This window comes from Electrophorus electricus, chromosome 2, assembly GCF_013358815.1.
Source record: "Electrophorus electricus isolate fEleEle1 chromosome 2, fEleEle1.pri, whole genome shotgun sequence".
Lineage (NCBI taxonomy): Eukaryota > Metazoa > Chordata > Actinopteri > Gymnotiformes > Gymnotidae > Electrophorus > Electrophorus electricus.
In genome coordinates, this window is record NC_049536.1 from 35,606,805 (window position 1) to 35,624,688 (window position 17,884).

At 37.5% G+C, this 17,884-nt stretch overlaps 1 protein-coding gene across 1 annotated transcript in view; it reads left to right on the forward strand.

Moving 5' to 3' along the window:
- The first annotated feature begins 16,215 nt into the window (after positions 1-16,215).
- LOC113577099 (diacylglycerol kinase beta) overlaps positions 16,216-17,884 on the forward strand; it is a 76,031-nt gene continuing 74,362 nt past the window's right edge. Inside the window, exon 1 of the mRNA XM_027009574.2 lies at positions 16,216-16,236. The gene's annotated coding sequence lies outside the window, so the exon portion shown is untranslated. The remainder of the gene's footprint in view (positions 16,237-17,884) is intronic.

Genomic DNA, 17,884 nt, shown 5'->3' on the forward strand with positions numbered 1-17,884 from the left:
TAAGCAGGAACAAACAGATATTTGCCAAATTTTGTCTGATCAATTGTACACACTTAGTTTGTGTGGACAATGTGTCTCATGGAGCCAATCCATAGGCCTTACACCCCCACACCCCACCCCCGGTCTCTGTAGCTCCTATACTCACCATGTCTTAAGCAGTACTTCCTGCCTCTGTAATTGGGTGCTCATAGATTCATAGCATCCATCAAGTACGCTGCAGGAGTGGACGTCACTGTAGTGGAAGTGATCATACAGGTATGGACGATCATCAGCAAACTCCTTCATGTACCCACCAGCACACCGGTAGATCCTCATTCTGTGAGATATCCTTGATATTAGGGGTTGTAAACATATCCAGCTTGACATTATAAAAGCTGGTCTAGCTTAATAAACACATTATAATAAGAGCTCATTCAATGAGATTCACTGAGGGAATCATATGGCAGGATCTGACACAGGCATTAAAACCCATCCACCACTGGTAGTCAGGGTACGGCCCACTGTAGAGGAAATACTGGTATCCCATAAGGTTTGGCTGTTCATACCCAGTCCAGTATCTGCCCTCCACCTGAATGGAGCTGCAGGGACTGGAGTGAGAATGGAGGTCAGCTGTGCAGTCACAGGAGTGGCCCTCAAGGTCCCTGTCCTTCTTTGCTCTTCATTCATTCAGTTCTAAAAGCATTGTAAAGATTATTAGGTCTTCTCCACCAAGTGTGATTGTAATGTATTTTACACATGAATGCAATTCTAAAGGGACATCAGTCTTATTGTCCCCATTGTGAAGCATCAATGTCTCTTCACTACTACATTGGCAGAGTATAATTGGAACCCTTTTATATCTTTAGAAAAATAGTCAGTGACATGAATTCAATTTTGATGTCAACATTTTTTTCAGCTTAATGGCCTGATGCAAAAGAACAAAAGCTATTTGTTCTCCTTATCAGTCTGGCAATTTTCACAAATGACTAAATTAATGGTACATGTTTGTTTAACAGAACACACATTTTCACATGTGACACAATACAAAATTTAATAAGACGTTTATGAGGTGGCAGTAATAGGAAAAGTTAATAATCATTGTTAATACAAATAATAACAGTTACTAATCATTGTCTTGCAAAGATGAAATTGTCCAAAAGTCTTAAGATGACATGCCTTTTCCTTTTTTGTATTCAGCAGTTTTTCTTCTAGCTGTACACTCAAACGCCAATACTATGTCTAATGCCCAATGTCCAAACCTATTTTCCCAATAAGAATGGAGGTAGAGCCACCCTTGCTATCTGTCTTTCTGGTAGTTTTGGAAAGTTCTTTAAGAGTAGGTATTTTTATTAGTCAAAATGCTCATTGCTGTCATGCAGCCCTCTGGTCCAGCAGCCCTGACACACCTGTATCACACCTGTTCCTTGTTTTATGTCGTTACTGTGCATGTATATAAGGTCCTGTTTAGTCGGTGTTTGACCCTACATAAGCCTGTGTGCTTCGCAGTTCTTCATTGTGTTACGTGGGCCAAATAATCGTCTCTGTGTTCAACACGGTTAGTCTCTGCAGCCTGCCAATAGGGACTTTCACACTCCCCCCCGACCACATCTTATTATTAGCAGTAATTTGGACAGAATGTCTTTTTCTCTTGAGTGCTTTTGTATTTGTATTATCCTTTAGGTACTACCTGTATGAAAATATGATGGATGTGATGATCTTTCCATTTACCTACCTAGACTCTGGGGAAGACACCAACAATCTTCTGCTTCTAGAGAGATGACCTTCTGTCGAAGCAGCTAATCCATCTCTCCTGGGCCTACTCTAGTATTACAATACTAGTGCATGTTGTATTAAATTAGGGCTTTAATTAATCTAAAGCCCTAATATAAATGTACTAATACAGCCTAACAAATCTTTCTTACTCACAGTCTCTACCTCTACATTCCACCTGCTGTACCCATGTTCACAACTGTGGTAATATTTCTCTCAGGATTCCAGAGCCTCATCTCTGAAGTTCTGTTTCTTTTATACCTGACAAAGTCTAAAGAATGCATTAGCCAATTGTGTAAACCCCTGACTGAGCAGGATAGCACAGAAATCCTCATCTACACAACAATTCCAGGTGGGTCTCTAAAGGCTTAGTGTTGGAATTTCAAACATTTGGAGTATTAAACTCATCAATACTTACCAATGACAAATGTAATTCAAGATTCTGGTGTTTATGACATGCATTGTGAACATAAATCCTTTTTAATGACATTTATCTAAAACTTGAAACTGAATGAAACTGGGATCTTTTATCTGTATTTTTAAGGCTGCATTCTTCACCACCTAGCAGTTGATAAGTATGCAAGAATGTGAAGCACGAAAAGGTTGATTGTTCTTCTGTAACATGAACCAATGATAAATTAGCAAATCTAAATTACTTTAAATCTAAATTACTCACTAGCTGCTCAGTTGCTGTTTGTCTCATAGTTGTCCATCCCCTGTCCTTGTCTCCAGAAACAACATTTCCATTGTGTTGTGACTCAATCTGCAGCATTTCTGAAGTTGCATGTATTTTCTGAAGTGACACTGCACTTACAAAATGTTGCACGAGTTGTCATTTTGAAGTGGTTGTACAGTGTTCATGAATTTGCATCACATTTTTTGAACTGCAAAGCATTTTCTGATTTGCAATGCAATGACTAACTTGCATTGCAATGGGACTTCTCAGCCACTGTACTTCTGTTTTAAAGACTTCTGCATGAATCCAGGAATGCCAGGGTGGCCCAACTGCAGACATGTGTAGAAAATGCTCATGACTAAGTTAACTACTCTAAACTACCAGTGTAAACTCCCTCACTTAGTGGCAAGCTACAATCAGACCATATGCTACCACATATGAAGGTAGCATTTATATCTGCTGAAGAAAGCAATGAATTGATGTTTAAGCTTGAGATACTAGGCTACAAAATACAGTCCAAAGGCCTCCCTAGATGTCATACCTAAAAAGAAAAGCTGGAAACCAAGATAAAGATAAGGTGACAGAGCTCCTAAAGGGAATAAAAATCAAATATATACCAGGCTACAGAAGAAATACAGTGTGCTAAGAGCTAAACAGAGGTTAGAGCTAAACAGAGGTTACCTGGATTGGCAGCCAAGCTGTAGAGATACACAAAAGTAACAGCAGCCAAAAGAATAAATGCTAGAGATTCATCCAAAGTATACTCTCAGTTACAGCACAAGAGAACCCAGGCTGTAGATCCACCCACAGCTGAAACGGAACAGTACTGGAAGAGCATATGAGAAAATGAATCATCACGTAACACCAGTGCATAGTGGGTGAGAGATCTGAAAGTGGGTTACCATAATCTCCCAGAGCAGGAACCAGTCAGCATCACAATAGCAGGTGTCCAAGAGTCACAAACATGATGAACTGGCAGCACCTGGCCCTGACATGATCCATGCCTACTGGCTAAAGAAGCTAACAACTATGTGACCACCTAACAGAAAAAAATGAACTAGTTATTAGCTACTGACTCCCATTCAGGCTGGCTAACACAAGGCAGTACTGGTCATGATCACAACAAGGGTCAAGCACCATTCAACTACAGACCATTATGACTTGGTGGAGGCTTAGGCCATAACTGAACGAGTGAGTGAATAAATAACAAGTTAAATAAATGGGATAAATGAAATTGGAAGAACAGGACACTATATTTACAACACTCACAATTGGGTCTCAACTTCAGTTGCAACCAAAGCCAACAGCAACAGCAAACAAAACTCAAAAGTGACTGAAGAGACACTAACACTACCCTTACTCCCTAACTAACACCAAAAACAAGCACCAAACCTATTCCAAACAAAATGGAAGTTACACTCTACACTCAAATCTAAACACATGAAATAAATATATATACCAACAGACAACCAAATCTGTATTGGAAGCCCAAATTAAACACAAACACAAATTAAACACAAACAAATTTGCTGATTTCCAGAATATTTCATACTTGCGTATATGAGCATAATAATCACCTATATGAGATGTTCATATAGGAGAAAGTGGAATCAAGATGATGGAGTAGCTGTCTCTGTCCAGCGACAGTCGTGAAAAAGACTGGAGAGTCCCTGAGACTTCCATGAGCAATTCAAATGCCTTCAAAATGATTTTAGATGGCATCGGAGAAGGAAATCCGAGCATGTAGCAGCTGGATACAGAATGGAAATCAAGGAAAATTAAATGTTTCAGACAACAGTGCAAATAAACAAGATCTCAATAATGCAATACACTTAACACCACTCTGGAGGACCTTGCACACATGCATTTTTTAGTTTTCTGTCATTTCATCCTTATTTTGACATGTAGGAATAACAAACTAGGACTAAATAATTGACCCATCTAATGTAAAAATCTTACCCTTAGTTGGGTAACCTTGTAGACCAGATATTACACTGAGTTTTTAGTAACTGCATCATAAAGATATATATTTGCAGCTTATATGTGTTTAATTGCTAATGCTTGTGCCATCCAATTTTGGTATGCAGTATGTAAGTGTTATCTGCAGGGTGGAGAGACTACTTGGGTGAACTTGTGGGAAATTAAAATTGTTGACAGCTTATTTAGCCTATTTTAACTCGGTCCTTTCCTTAAGTAGACTACTGGATGATGAGAGAGTGAGTCAACACAACCATGCTACCAGATGAGGAAACGGTTGTTGCTTTCCTCCAAGTGTGTTGAACTGTCTAGGTATGTTGTGCTGGTAGCAGCTCGAAAAATGGTGGTGGAAGCATGTGGTGTTAAGGGATAAGGGGAGATTTAGTAAATTAATGGATGAAAAATTGCTATGTTAGATTTATGTGACCAAAACATATGTCCTCACTGTCATTTTGTTTTTATAGTGCGATTTTGTTTTTTATTTAAAAACCTCTCAGCATCTCCCTTTTAAACATGCACCTAATCACTGTCTGTGAATATGCCATGATATTAAAGATGTAGAAGCCCAAATATTTCATTTGAAAAATTGTGGAGGCTCAGACAGTCTAGACCAGAAGTTGTACAATGTAATTACATCAGAAAAAGAGGTCATTCATAGTTAAAGGGCTAAAAACCACTACAATAATTTAAAAAACACCATTGAGCATTTAAACTGAGCTACAGTCATAGTGATCAATTTTATTGGTTTGAAACTGCCATAGAGCCACAAACACCCATGCCCTGGTGCATGAATGTGAACTAGCTGTACCCTTTGTCGAGGCTACTGGTCAAGAGTCCGCTCTTAATCTCCAGTTACAATGGATCAGACCATGCTGATGACCCCAGAGCTTTGCTGATCTGGCATAAAGACAGGCAAAGCTATGCTAAAACAACCAAAGCCTGCAACCAGCACTTTTTAATCTCCTATTTATCCAGACCCCTCTATAGACATCCATGTTGGTATGAAAGGGCAGTTTGGCAAATGTATGTTTGATAGGTGAATAAACTAGATTTTACCTGTCTAAGAGTACCCTATATTCAGTATATAAAAACGTGTTTCTGTTTTTATGTACTGCAATCAATTACCAGCAAAAATGATTTAAGATTATTTAAGTAATAAAATTTACAGAGTTAAGAATAAATTTCTTATCTTCAGTAATTTAATATACATTCTTTCTATTTGTATGAAAAAGAGCAACAAACGTTTTTGTGGGGGGGGGGGGGGGGTATTTTATTTTATAAATAGTTGGGGTATTAGAGCCATTGGTTGAGATTACTGCTGCAGAGTTATAATAAACTTTGTGACTCTGGACTCTAGATAAATTAACAAAGTTCTTGGAAGGTTAGTGTGCCTTCTTCAGTGCCATGGTGAGTCTAGCAGTGCGGCCATCACTACAACAGGTGTGGCCATAGGTTAACAGATTGGCCCATGTGTTAATTACCTGGCAGCTAAGACAGGGGACCTGCAAGGTCATTGTGGAGACACCCCTGCTGTAGTGAAATGGCAGTGTGAGAAGATGGAGACATCTAAGATATCGTCAGCACCCACTAGGACAAAGGCTCCCAGAGGGGCTTCAAAATACTGCTGTAATTAAAGGGCATCGATTCTGTTAACTTAGGTGAAAGTTTGAAGGGAACTATAGATATGTTCTCTTCATAGAAACTGTTTGTTACGCAACAGTGGAGATAATTCAGGAGTGTGTTTGACTTCAAGAAAACCTCTTAGAAGGACCTTCCATCATGCTGTGTTCTTTTGAATAAAACAACAATATACAACAAATAGACTTGAAGTGTCTTACCTGAAATGTAATAAACCTTGCCCACAATGACTTCTAGATTAGTTTGCTTGTTGTCAGCACTTCATTCCCAGGCCAAGGGTTATTTTTTTGCTACTGGTTCACTGGTGGAATTCCACAGCTGAGGGGAATTACTTCAAACCAATGAAAAGAATGTAAAAGTAAACATTCCAGTTAGAGCAACTGCCTTGTAAGGCAAGCAGGAGAGGAAAAAGTTAGTTTTATTCATATTACATCAAAGGTCTTTTTAAGTAATGCTAACAGATGTGGTTTCTTTTTCTTAAAGGGTCAAATATAAAAGGAAAACCAAAGCCAGTTGAAGGGGGGTCAACAAGAACCTTATTAATGTGCTCAAAGTCCATAACAGCTTGCCAATATAAGAACTAAACTGCACAATCTCCTCCAAGTGCTGTCCACAGGTCCCCACTCAAATAGAAACTGTTCAGATTTATGTAAGAGTGTAAAGAAAGACTTTTACCTTGAGAAACTTACAGTGGTTTAACTGACAGACTGACATTTACTGACATCCCAGGGGAATTAAACTAATCTGTATAACAGTTTACTGAATGATAAAGGGTGTGCTGTTCACCTCTTAAAATGCTGCTATGCAGAATGGACTCTTTTCATGCTTGTGAACAAAGCACCTGAGTGTACTCAGAAATGACTTCCCTCCCATTCTTTGCCCTTTTAGTCAGCATGGATAAAATGTCCTTTTACACAAATGAGATGAACCTGTTTTAGAGCTTTTTTTAGGGAACTATTTCATTAAAAACACCTGCCAATCTCTTGGCCACTTCATTAGGTACACCTATCTTATAGGTATGTTATATGAGAGACAATTACAGGCTGTAATTGTCTTTAATTGTCAATTGTCTGTAATTGTCTTGCACAATTTATCACCCACCTTGTAAATCATTCATCATTGATGTGTTTATGAGCACAGCATCACTACTGACTGGCTATTATCTCTTCCAGTAGCCTGTAAAATCAAGGCATATTTACTTACTCATTTATTTATCCAGCTGTAAAGCTGTGTTGCAGTAGAATTAGAATGAAAGGGACCTTTGCCAACAGCTGCTCTGGTTTCTATATGTCTGTTTGTCTATATATTTGTTTGTCTATATGTCTGTTTGTCTATATTTCTGAATCACCGCTCATGAAACATCTTCTGAATTTTTTCTGCCTTTACACGTTTCTAATAAACACTGTTGGTGAGTGTCCATTGGGTGCTTAATACAATGATTGTGAGTATAAATGGCTTGTCTAACTCAATAATGTGCATTTGATTTGTGAATCTTAACATCAGTGATGAAATACATAGTAGGCACAGCTGTCTCAGTACATCCATGGCCACTTAGATAGGATAGGAGCCAATTTAAAGAAAGATAGGCCAATTCAGTTTTATAGCCAATTAAGAAGTGTTTTGTGGTCACCTATATCAAAAGTGGTGCTATGATCTAAAATAATCTATAGATAGGTTACCTGGATTTGATTTTCTCTGGGATAATAAGTACTATGTTTGTGCTATGATGAGCCAAAAAGCTACAGTGAAATATTTCATCTAAGTTGTTAGAATTGAGATATATTACACAAGCTGCACATTATGTTATTGGAGATAAAATCTATTGATCTTTATTGTCTCCTTGCAAGGGTAAGAACTGTAAAATCAGGAAAAATTCAATGGATTTTTCATGTCATCTCAGTGATATATGGCTATAGAAACCAGAACTACTCTGGCAAATGTATTAGGCAAATGACCATCTAGAATTTATTGCAACACAGCTTTGCTTATGATACAAATATGAAATTTTTACAGGCAACTGCAATAGATTGCTCTCTGAACATTGTTTATAAATTAATGATTGGAACCACTGGATCCAACATAAAATGTATTTTTAAATTATTCTTAGCAGTTGCCTTGTTGATTCTGTAACCATTTGAGCTTAAACTATCATTTTTGACCAAGTAGTTACAAAAATTAGTATTTTGGTAAAATATTTAATCCTATTTTAGGTCTGATCAGTTATCAGATAAATGTTTTAAAATTCCACAGCATGTACATGCACATGTGTTTTTGACTTTGACAATAATGACTTTTTCTGTATTGGAATAAATGCCTCTCTCACTGCCCACTTTATTAGTAGCATCTACATATTATAGACAGCTTGTAAGTGTACACTTAGGAACTGTCTGTTTCAATGTGATACTTGTGATAGCTATAGCATACTACAGGTGGACAGCCATAGCATATTACATGGGAAAACCCCCATCGCTACTGTAATGTATACATTTCTAAACTGCTGATAAGCTTGAACCAGTGGAACACCTGTTACCATGCTACTACCTTTCCAGTTTCACTGGTGTGTTTAGAGTGGTCCATGATCCAAATAATGACCAGATAGAATTTGTCCTATGACATTTTTTTGGTCTGAATCTGACCATTGATATACAGGGTAGATGGTGGCTGACATACTGTGCATGGAAACAGATGGACAGATGGAAACAGTGTGTATTATTAGATTTCTTAAGTAAGTCAACAAGACAGTTGTTAGGATGAGCATATAAAGTGACAGGATGTGGTCGATTGTAGAATTTTGAATGCACACACCAATTACACTCCCATCTGGTGATCACAGACGCCCTATCATACACCTGGCTTATGATAGCATGCTGAGACCTTAATTATGTCCCTTGGCCTGGGACAGATGACCTTCCCACTGATTCCTTAAATATTCACTCACACACACACACACACACACACACACACACACACACACACACACACACACACACACACACACACCCGGTTGTCATTGAGTCATGGAGCACTAACGCCCCTTTTACACTCAATGGTCACAATCTTCCATAGCCTGCCCACTGAGAGAACGTAGGAGGAACCTACTGGACAATATGAAAGTCTTTACATTAAGATGGCATTGGCTAAAATGTTATTGTAACAAACAAAAACAAAATAAACTAATATGAATTATGAGAACATTAATTTTATTATACAGTCCAGAATCAAATCAGATTGTGCCTAGAAATATTTTTTGCCATAAGGTGGCAGCAGTGAATGTATTTTTAAAACTTGTTAGTGGTAGGCATCACCACTTAACGTGATTACAGGCTTTTCTTTCACAGCGGTCCTTATACATAATGTACATTTATAGAATCTAATACACCTTCTAATTGTAAAATGGAAAAATGTAATCCTGATATGAGGAAACCAAACATTGCAAACATTGTTAATGACTGCATGACAATGAAAAAACTGAATAAAAAATACTGAAATCAGAACATTGTGTAATTTAACCTGCTGTCAGAAACTGGCCTACAGGTATACAGTATATCTTTTTGTCACAGAGCGTGCTGAAAATGTAATTTCTTGCTTTGTTTTATTATACATCATGTAAATATTCTCAAACCTGAGTGATGTGAATGCTCACGTTATAACCTTGGGGTAAGGGATTCACCAGAGTCATATGACGTCAGCATGAAAAAAGTATTGCCATGGCAACCCATCTCCTTGTCATTTACATCCCGAAAGAAACACGCTCTCATGACACAGCCACACAAGCACATGTTAAACTGAAAATGATTTCTGTCATAAATTCAATCACGACATATGTCATAGCCTACTACCTTATGTTAAAAAGAAACAAATACAAAGAAAACGGTAAATAATAATAATAATAATAATAATAATAATAATAATAATAATAATAATAATAATCAACCCAAGAAGAAGAAGAATCTTAAAGAAATTGAAAGAAAAAATGCAGGCTAAATATTGGGCTTTAAATAAAATACATTTATATTTTATGGAAAATAAAATACGTGTCTTCATCATACACACGCTGTTTAACTTTTAAGTCTCTCAGGTGTCAATCTAAGGACAGCACCAAATAACCCACATAAAAGCTAATTAAAAAAAAAAACTATGACCTTTAAAGAGTTTCTGAGGCCGCTTCAAGATTTTTAAGGCACTTTTTTTTCTGTGACGTGTATGCACAGAGTAATATAAGTCACGTTTTAATATCCAGTTTCCTGTCAGCTGTGTCAAGACATGTCTGTTAGTATCGGCTGAGCCACCTCTTCGCGTTCCAACATCAGTAGGATGGAATAGAGTCCAGACACAAAACCTGACGCTGTAGGTAGGTTTGTCTTCTCTGTTCTCCTTCTGGCATTTAGCGTTTTATATGTGTTGCTACAAGCATTTAACCGTATAGGCTAAACAGAAATGAAGTTATTTATCTAAAAACCACTGCTTGACGATTCTTCCACGATTTCACCAAATGTTCCATATATGATATTGCGTTTTGCATAGTGTAGGCCTGTTGCTTTCAATTGGTGAATTTTATTATTATGAAGCAAAGTTCTATCGTTGAAACCCGCTGCGTCTAAACGTGTAATTGTGTCATTCTTCTGGCTGTGACTCGTCAGGCAGGCTTACGTAGGAAAGCTCCATTCCAGCAGAAACTGCACTTTCACTGTGGATTTCTGTGTTGTATTCATGCACTTCTGTTAGATTTTAAATGTTTTATTGTCATCTAGGTGACTATACTGCAACTAACTCGAGGCGAGGATGGTGAATTGAATAACAATTCTGAGAAAAAGCAGCACTTTTCCAAGCCGTAGTTTAGTGCGAAATGTTTACACTGTTGTGCAAAAGGGGATCCTGGGAGGCTGCTATTTATAGCTCTTATTTCATCATTCCTCAGCGCAGAGCTGAGAGCTGCAGGCTGCATTCTAATGATAGAGGGATGAAGCTCAGCTCCTTTCTTACATCCACAGCGGTGGCCTAACAACAAAAGAATCTAGAGGAGGAATAGAAGATTCTCCTTCTTAACCTCACTTCGCTCTGATCATGTTCTTTTCTCAGTTCTGTTTAACCTTTTGTGTATATAAATTATAGGGGCGTGACACCTGAACAAAACAAGCTATGTGTAGTCTACATATCCATCTTAGGAAAATGTGACCACTGAGAGCGTAAAACAGATTTTTTTTTTTTTTTAACCCATGCAACACAAGAACATTCATAACTGGCGAACTATGTTTGACAGTGAAATGTCTCTTGATGCTAAGCACAATGCATACAGGCACAGCCCTTTTCTACCAGTGTTGCTTCCAAGGTTGTCATAACAGATAGATTAAGATCATTATCAAACACTTTAAGCTTTTCACTCCCTCTTTCCATTTTCCATGCCATATAGTGTTTCTGGTATCATTCATTGCAGTGGGCTGTTTTCTGTAGGTGAACAATGACCTGACCCACTCCAAACCCGACTCCATGTTAAAATGTAATGGGAGAGCAAAATGGCTCTACTTTATCTCCATTGTGTAAGACAGTGTTTGTCACTCCTGATTCTAGTGCACCTTAAGTGCACTGCACGTTTTCCCTGCCCCGCAACACCCATTTTAATCTCACAAACTCTTCGTTAATTAGCTGATGAGTTGAGTGAGGTGTGTTGGATCAAGAAAGAACTAGCATCAAAGTCAGCTAAATGCCAAAAAAAACTAAATGAGCAGAGCGGGGGAACTCTGGGAGCAGGACTGAGAAACTGGTCCACTCTGAAAATGAGACAGACCAACTGACTCTTAACTAAGATAAACATTACTTTACCCATGTTTGTTTGTTTGTTTGGTGATTCATCATGATTTATGTTGCCATACCTACAGAACACTTATCTGGAATGTCAGATTGGTTATGGTTCTCGCAGCATGCAATAAATAATTCTGGGTTTTGTTAGAGGGCTCATGTGCATTGTGCAGCACTCTGTGATAATGATTAACAAATTACATATTGTGCAGGCCTGTGGAAAAAAAATAGTAAAAATGAAACCTGCACATTGGAAAAATCTGATGCTTTATATAGTGGGCTTTTTGTTTGTAAAGCATCTTTACAAAAATCATAGATCCAGGGAATCTGGGTCCAGGATCCTGCTGAATAATCCAAAGTGACAGTTAGAAGCAAAAAGTCCATAAAAACAAGAAAAAGAAACCATGAAAGGAGCCAAGGTTCAGAGGGGGAATCCATCATCCTCTGGTCAACACCACATGGCAAACTAATAGCACATAATTCATGTTTATCTTTTAACTTTAACTTGCTATAAAATAAGAGTAACTTTTAAGACTTAAGAAATTAATAAATATTAGGCAGAGGCACATAGATTATTTAGTGAGAATCACTTAAAAGTTCTAATAAAAGTCCACATAATAAGAAACTAAGAACAGTGTAGCAGGAGAGGCGATGGCGGTTGTGATGGGTGGAAACATTACAATCCTAACTTTAGTAAACCTGTATATTTAAGTGATTTATTTTGTTATTTTTGTATTTTTGTGTTTATTTCAGACGATGATAATGTAGGCAGAACACAGCTCAGGCAGTTGCTCCTGGCCTCTGAAGATCTGTCTCCCTTTTGTAGCTGTTATAGTGAACTCACCACTTTGTTGTTCTAAAGCCTAACAGTGTGTACCTTATTGTACTCTGTGGATGACGCTAAGAGCCATACTCTGGTACACACATCTGACTGACATTTCACTGCAAATCAGTCACATCGTTGAAGGCCTGTGGGAACAGTACCTGGCACAGTCACCAACGAAACCTTAATCCCAGCTGTAGGGGGCACATCTGCATTACTCAATCCATGCAACAACTCCCACTGCGATGTGTAGCAGTGCTATTATTTGTGGAGCAGTTGATTGAGTTTACAGGCCTCCCAATCTGCCCTTTTTTCCATACCAGGTTGTGTCATGCTGCATGGACTATAATGGTACTTCTTGCTCTGAAAAAACATATAGGTACAGAACACATAGAACACAGGGTACGATGCCCTCTCCTCCTGGAAAGCTAAACAGATGTATTACATTTTCCAAACACATTTGAAATTTTCCCCAGAATAATGCCTTTCTGCATGGGGAAGTTTTCTGAGGACAGCAGCTGGCTGTAGTTTTTTATCTCTCCCTGTCATGCACACATATAAAGGCATGCTTTCCAGCACACACCCACATACATACTCACTGCCTGTATTTAAACGTTAAGCAGCAGTCTGGTTTTTAAAGTGTCAATTAAAATAATCTGAATACACAAATATTTAAAGTCACTAACTAACATTTTATACATTCTAAATAACTTTATCCACAAAGTATTACAACATATAAAATAATTTAGCTTTCTTGTTGCTGATGCCACATTTAAACCGTCTGTGGTCAGAATAAAGCGAATCACCTTTTTTGTCTTTTTTCCTGCCCACATCTGCATTTTACCTGTATTGATCTCCTATTAGAATTTAAAAAGTTATTTTATCCACAGACATATTTCCCTATCCCAGACTGAATATCGAGGTTTAGTTATAGCCACCTGTCTGTGAGCGTTGGAGTTTCAGCAGGACATTCTGTGAGTTCATGTGCTTGATTGTGTCATGGGACTATTGAGTAATCGGTGTTCTTTTGCAAGGCTGCTGGTTTGTAGCACCTCTGGGGTAAGACAAAATTAAATGCTTTTCTCAACAGCACTAGAGTTGTGGTAACAAGTAAGGGATGCATATGGACAACTGCTTACAGTAAATCCTGGCACCCAGACACTTCTGGTACAGAGCCCTACTGTAGTTGCCATCGCTTTGAAAAGGTGAGGGCAGAAACACAATGTCTGTTGCTAATGTGTGAGCAGACTATAGAATGTCTATGTGTGTTTGGGGACACATGGCATCCATGTAGAGGTGTTGTCCCAAAGGAATTAACAATCAAACAGTGATCTTTTTCCTGACAAAAAATAATGACAAAGCTTGGCTCCTAGGGTACTGTAAAGCAGTCAGACAAGCTGCCTAAAATACAGGCCTTTTTAGAGCATTTAAAGATATTGATGCAGTTGAGTCAGTGTAGTGTAATTAGTGTCGGTTTTGAACAATATTTATTGTATGGCAAAAAATCTCTGATACCTTTGTATCACATTAAACAACAAAAATGTTTGAAACAAAAATGCTATAAAACATCTACACAAAAAAGCACAATATGCATAATCAAATTCTCTGTTGGTATATTCCCGTCTAGTCCTGGAATGAACTTAGCCCTGTTTTGGCAGTTAATTTTTGTGGAAGTAATTGTCTAGAATACTGTTTTGACATTCTGTAGTTTGCATCTGATGCTGATGGCTGATCCCAAAATGTCACACACATTTCTAAATAAGTCATCATTTAATAGAGTGCAGATGTTCAAAATTGGAAAAGCAAAGAATTTTAGAACAAATAATTTTTAGAATGGCAAAAAACCTTTTCATGTATACATTTTTTCCTGTTAAATTGATGCTTATTGTGGCCATTTTTAAATGGATATGTTCCATGGAAAAACTAGGAAAAAAGCCTTTTTAAAACAAACATTTTAAATAAGAACAACAGCAACAATAATATTAACAACAACAACAACATGTATAGATGGGTATAGATGGTTGCTTAGAAATCCCATGCTGTTACCTTGTCTGCTAGTGGCATGACAATGATGGCACTAGTTCATGCCAGAAATGACATTTTATGTTCAACACAGTTTTGAATAATTGGTTGAATTATTCAATGTTAGCTGAAATTTTATATAAGGTTCTGTATAATGTTTAGATATTTTTGTTATGTGGCAGTATACTTTGCCATGAACAGCTCTGTAACAAAAGTATGTCAGTAATGACTACTAGCCTAACAAATGGCCCATGCCATTGATGACTACTACCTTAATAAAAAGTGGCCCATGTAGCTTTTACCATAATCCACAGTAACACCGATTAGATTGTATGTTAATCGCTTTTAATTGATGACTGCCGGTGACTGAGTTTTCCAGCTTCGAATGCAGTTCCAGGTTCAGTTATTTTATGCAATATTAACATAGGTAAAATGTATATGCTATGTTCCACTGATCACTTTTGAAATGCCGCTGATCATATTTTCCCTATGGGTTTTGCTTTTCATAGTGTTTCAAAAATTAAGATCTTAAATTAAGTGAGTCAGAAACTGGAAAGGGAGTGAAAACAACTGGTTTCTTCTTCTATACCTTCCGAAGCACTGTGCTTGCTAAATAACAGTTTGTTAAAAATACATTGATCAGGATTTGCTAAATTCTTGTTAATAATAACATCACAATATATTTCAAGTAATGCATGTCAGCTATAAATGAATCATCAGAAATGAGACTTCACACTTCATACTTTCCCAAGCCATACTCCCAGTTTAAATGTGATGACAAACCAAAACTTGCTCATTCTTACAAAATGGTTATTGTTGTTTTCCTATGCCACATTGCAGCACAAGCCTCTAACCAGCTGCCCGAGCATGAGAGCAGTCATTTCCTCTCCTGAACTCTCTGCCAGCCAGGGTTAGGTGCCATAAATTAAAAATTTTAATTAAAAACTGCTGAGACGCAGAGGTCTGAAAGGATGCGAATATTCCAGCACAACAAGGTTCCCACCCATTTTGCCACAAAGGAAAACAAAATAAATAGCGATTACTCACGCACTGAATGGAAATAGTTTTTGCATAGGCCAAATGTAAGCCATGTTTGCCCACAGCTCAGATGTTAGCAGAAACTAGTTTTTTTGCATCTGCTAGTTGGATTGCTTCTTTATCTGAAACAATTTAGTTACAATTATGTGGTTAGTGATGCCTTGCCAACAATTGTTACTGCAAGAAATAGCATGTATAATGAAAAAAAAATAGTGGAAGTGATTATTATTCAAATGATTTAAGTAATATTTAAATTATTTGTCATCAGTATTTATTAGACAGTACCATATAATTATGTTTTCATTTCAGACATTGTGATGGCTATTTCTACCTCTTTATGCACTGAATTAAGTGAACTTGCAACTAATAAGCAGAAGGCATGAGTGTCCATCAAGATGTTTGCTTGCATTCCAGTCTCCTCCACCTCCCTGCTGACAATTTCCTGGGAGATTTCTATTGCCATGGTGACAGAAAGCTGCTGATGTCATCCTGGCCAGGGCACTGGGGTTGAACAAAGGTGGGCTACATGGTTCCCCTCTTTACCAGTCTACAGCAGTCTACAGCAAACCTGGGTAAACCCGAGCAGTAGCACCATAATTGGAGGACCCATGCTGCGCACTTCTGCCTGGGTCATATCTCACTATATGCACTATATGCATCTAAAGCAGTGGAATCATATAAATATGACGAGGGCTTGCTTCTTGGTGGATTTCCTTTATTCTTTCCAGTTGGTAATTAGGCCATCTATAATGAGCCCTGAAAGCATGCTAATCACATCAGGAGCTAAGATGCTGGAATAGGAGAGTTCCATTGAGTATATTTACATGGGTTCATCTGGAAAATATCAATAACTATAAAGGAAATGGAAGGAAATATTATCAGCAGTAGCAGCTCTCAATTTCAGGACTTGGATTGTGTGCTTATTAATGCACCAACCAACCTTTTTATGCTAGTTTAATCTATCTGAAGTAAATAAGATGTGCAAAAGCAGAATAAGAAACCAAATATCAACATTAACAAAGGAGAGATTATTATTCTGTTATTAAGGCTATTACAAAGTTATAGACATGCTGGTCAGAACTGCAACTGCCTATGTTGTAGTCTTTAACAGTTGGGTTTGTGCATAACTAGGACATGCATTCATTTGCTATCAATGTCTTTACATTGCTAACATGCAATAGAAGGATAATCCACAAATAGCACATTGCATGGTAATGGTTTCTAAATAGCCAATTGCAACTCAGTTCAGTAAATAATTTTGCTACTTCCAGTGGCCTTCAGTGTTAATTATATTTTGATAGAAGCAGATATGTTTATCAAAAAAGTAAAGCATTTACATACAGCCATCACTGGCAAAGAATGGCAATGTTATCCTAACAGGGTTACTTAGGATTCCCTAGGCCTCACCACTCTCATAGCGGAACGTGTAATTTAAAAAGCTATTCCCAAATCTGATTCTTTCATTTGCCAGCTAATTATTTCCACCCTCGCTGATAACATGCCTGTCAGTGGTAGGTGTAATGATTAGTTGTCACCCATTAAAACCCCCTGTTCTTTAAAGTCTCACCCCAAGACTGATTCACTGCACTGCAGCCATGCCGCTTGGCTGCTCTTCAGTGAATTAAGGTGGAAGATTATTTGTAAAAAACAACAATGCTATGTGGTTGCGTTTTTTTTTACAGAGATATTTCTGATATTGCATTTTCTCACAAGATTAAGTAATTCCCCAAGAGTGAAATGACATGGATCGGGCATGATCGGAACACCATGCATTATATGAAATAAATTTGTGTTTCAAAAGAGTGGAAGAAAAAATGTTACATCATATGACACCAAATGTTTTATTTTTGTTGATTTTTCTCTAGTAACTACAAAGTAGGATCTTGGTTGTCTAAGACTTGTATTTCACATGTAGGCAACATTAATTTAAGGCACACTGTCTCAGTGCTCGCCTAATATCCCATGGCTTTAAATTTTCAAATGCAATATCTACATTATAAATCCGAAGCTTAATTATTAAAACCTTTATAGGTGAATTATTAAAAGGTCCCATGCATGCATATCATGGAAATGACAGGCGCCACATTTTTAATAAAGAAACAGTGTGAATTAATATTAAAATACTGCTTTTTATCACCAGTCTAGTCATGTTCCTTTTTTCTGAC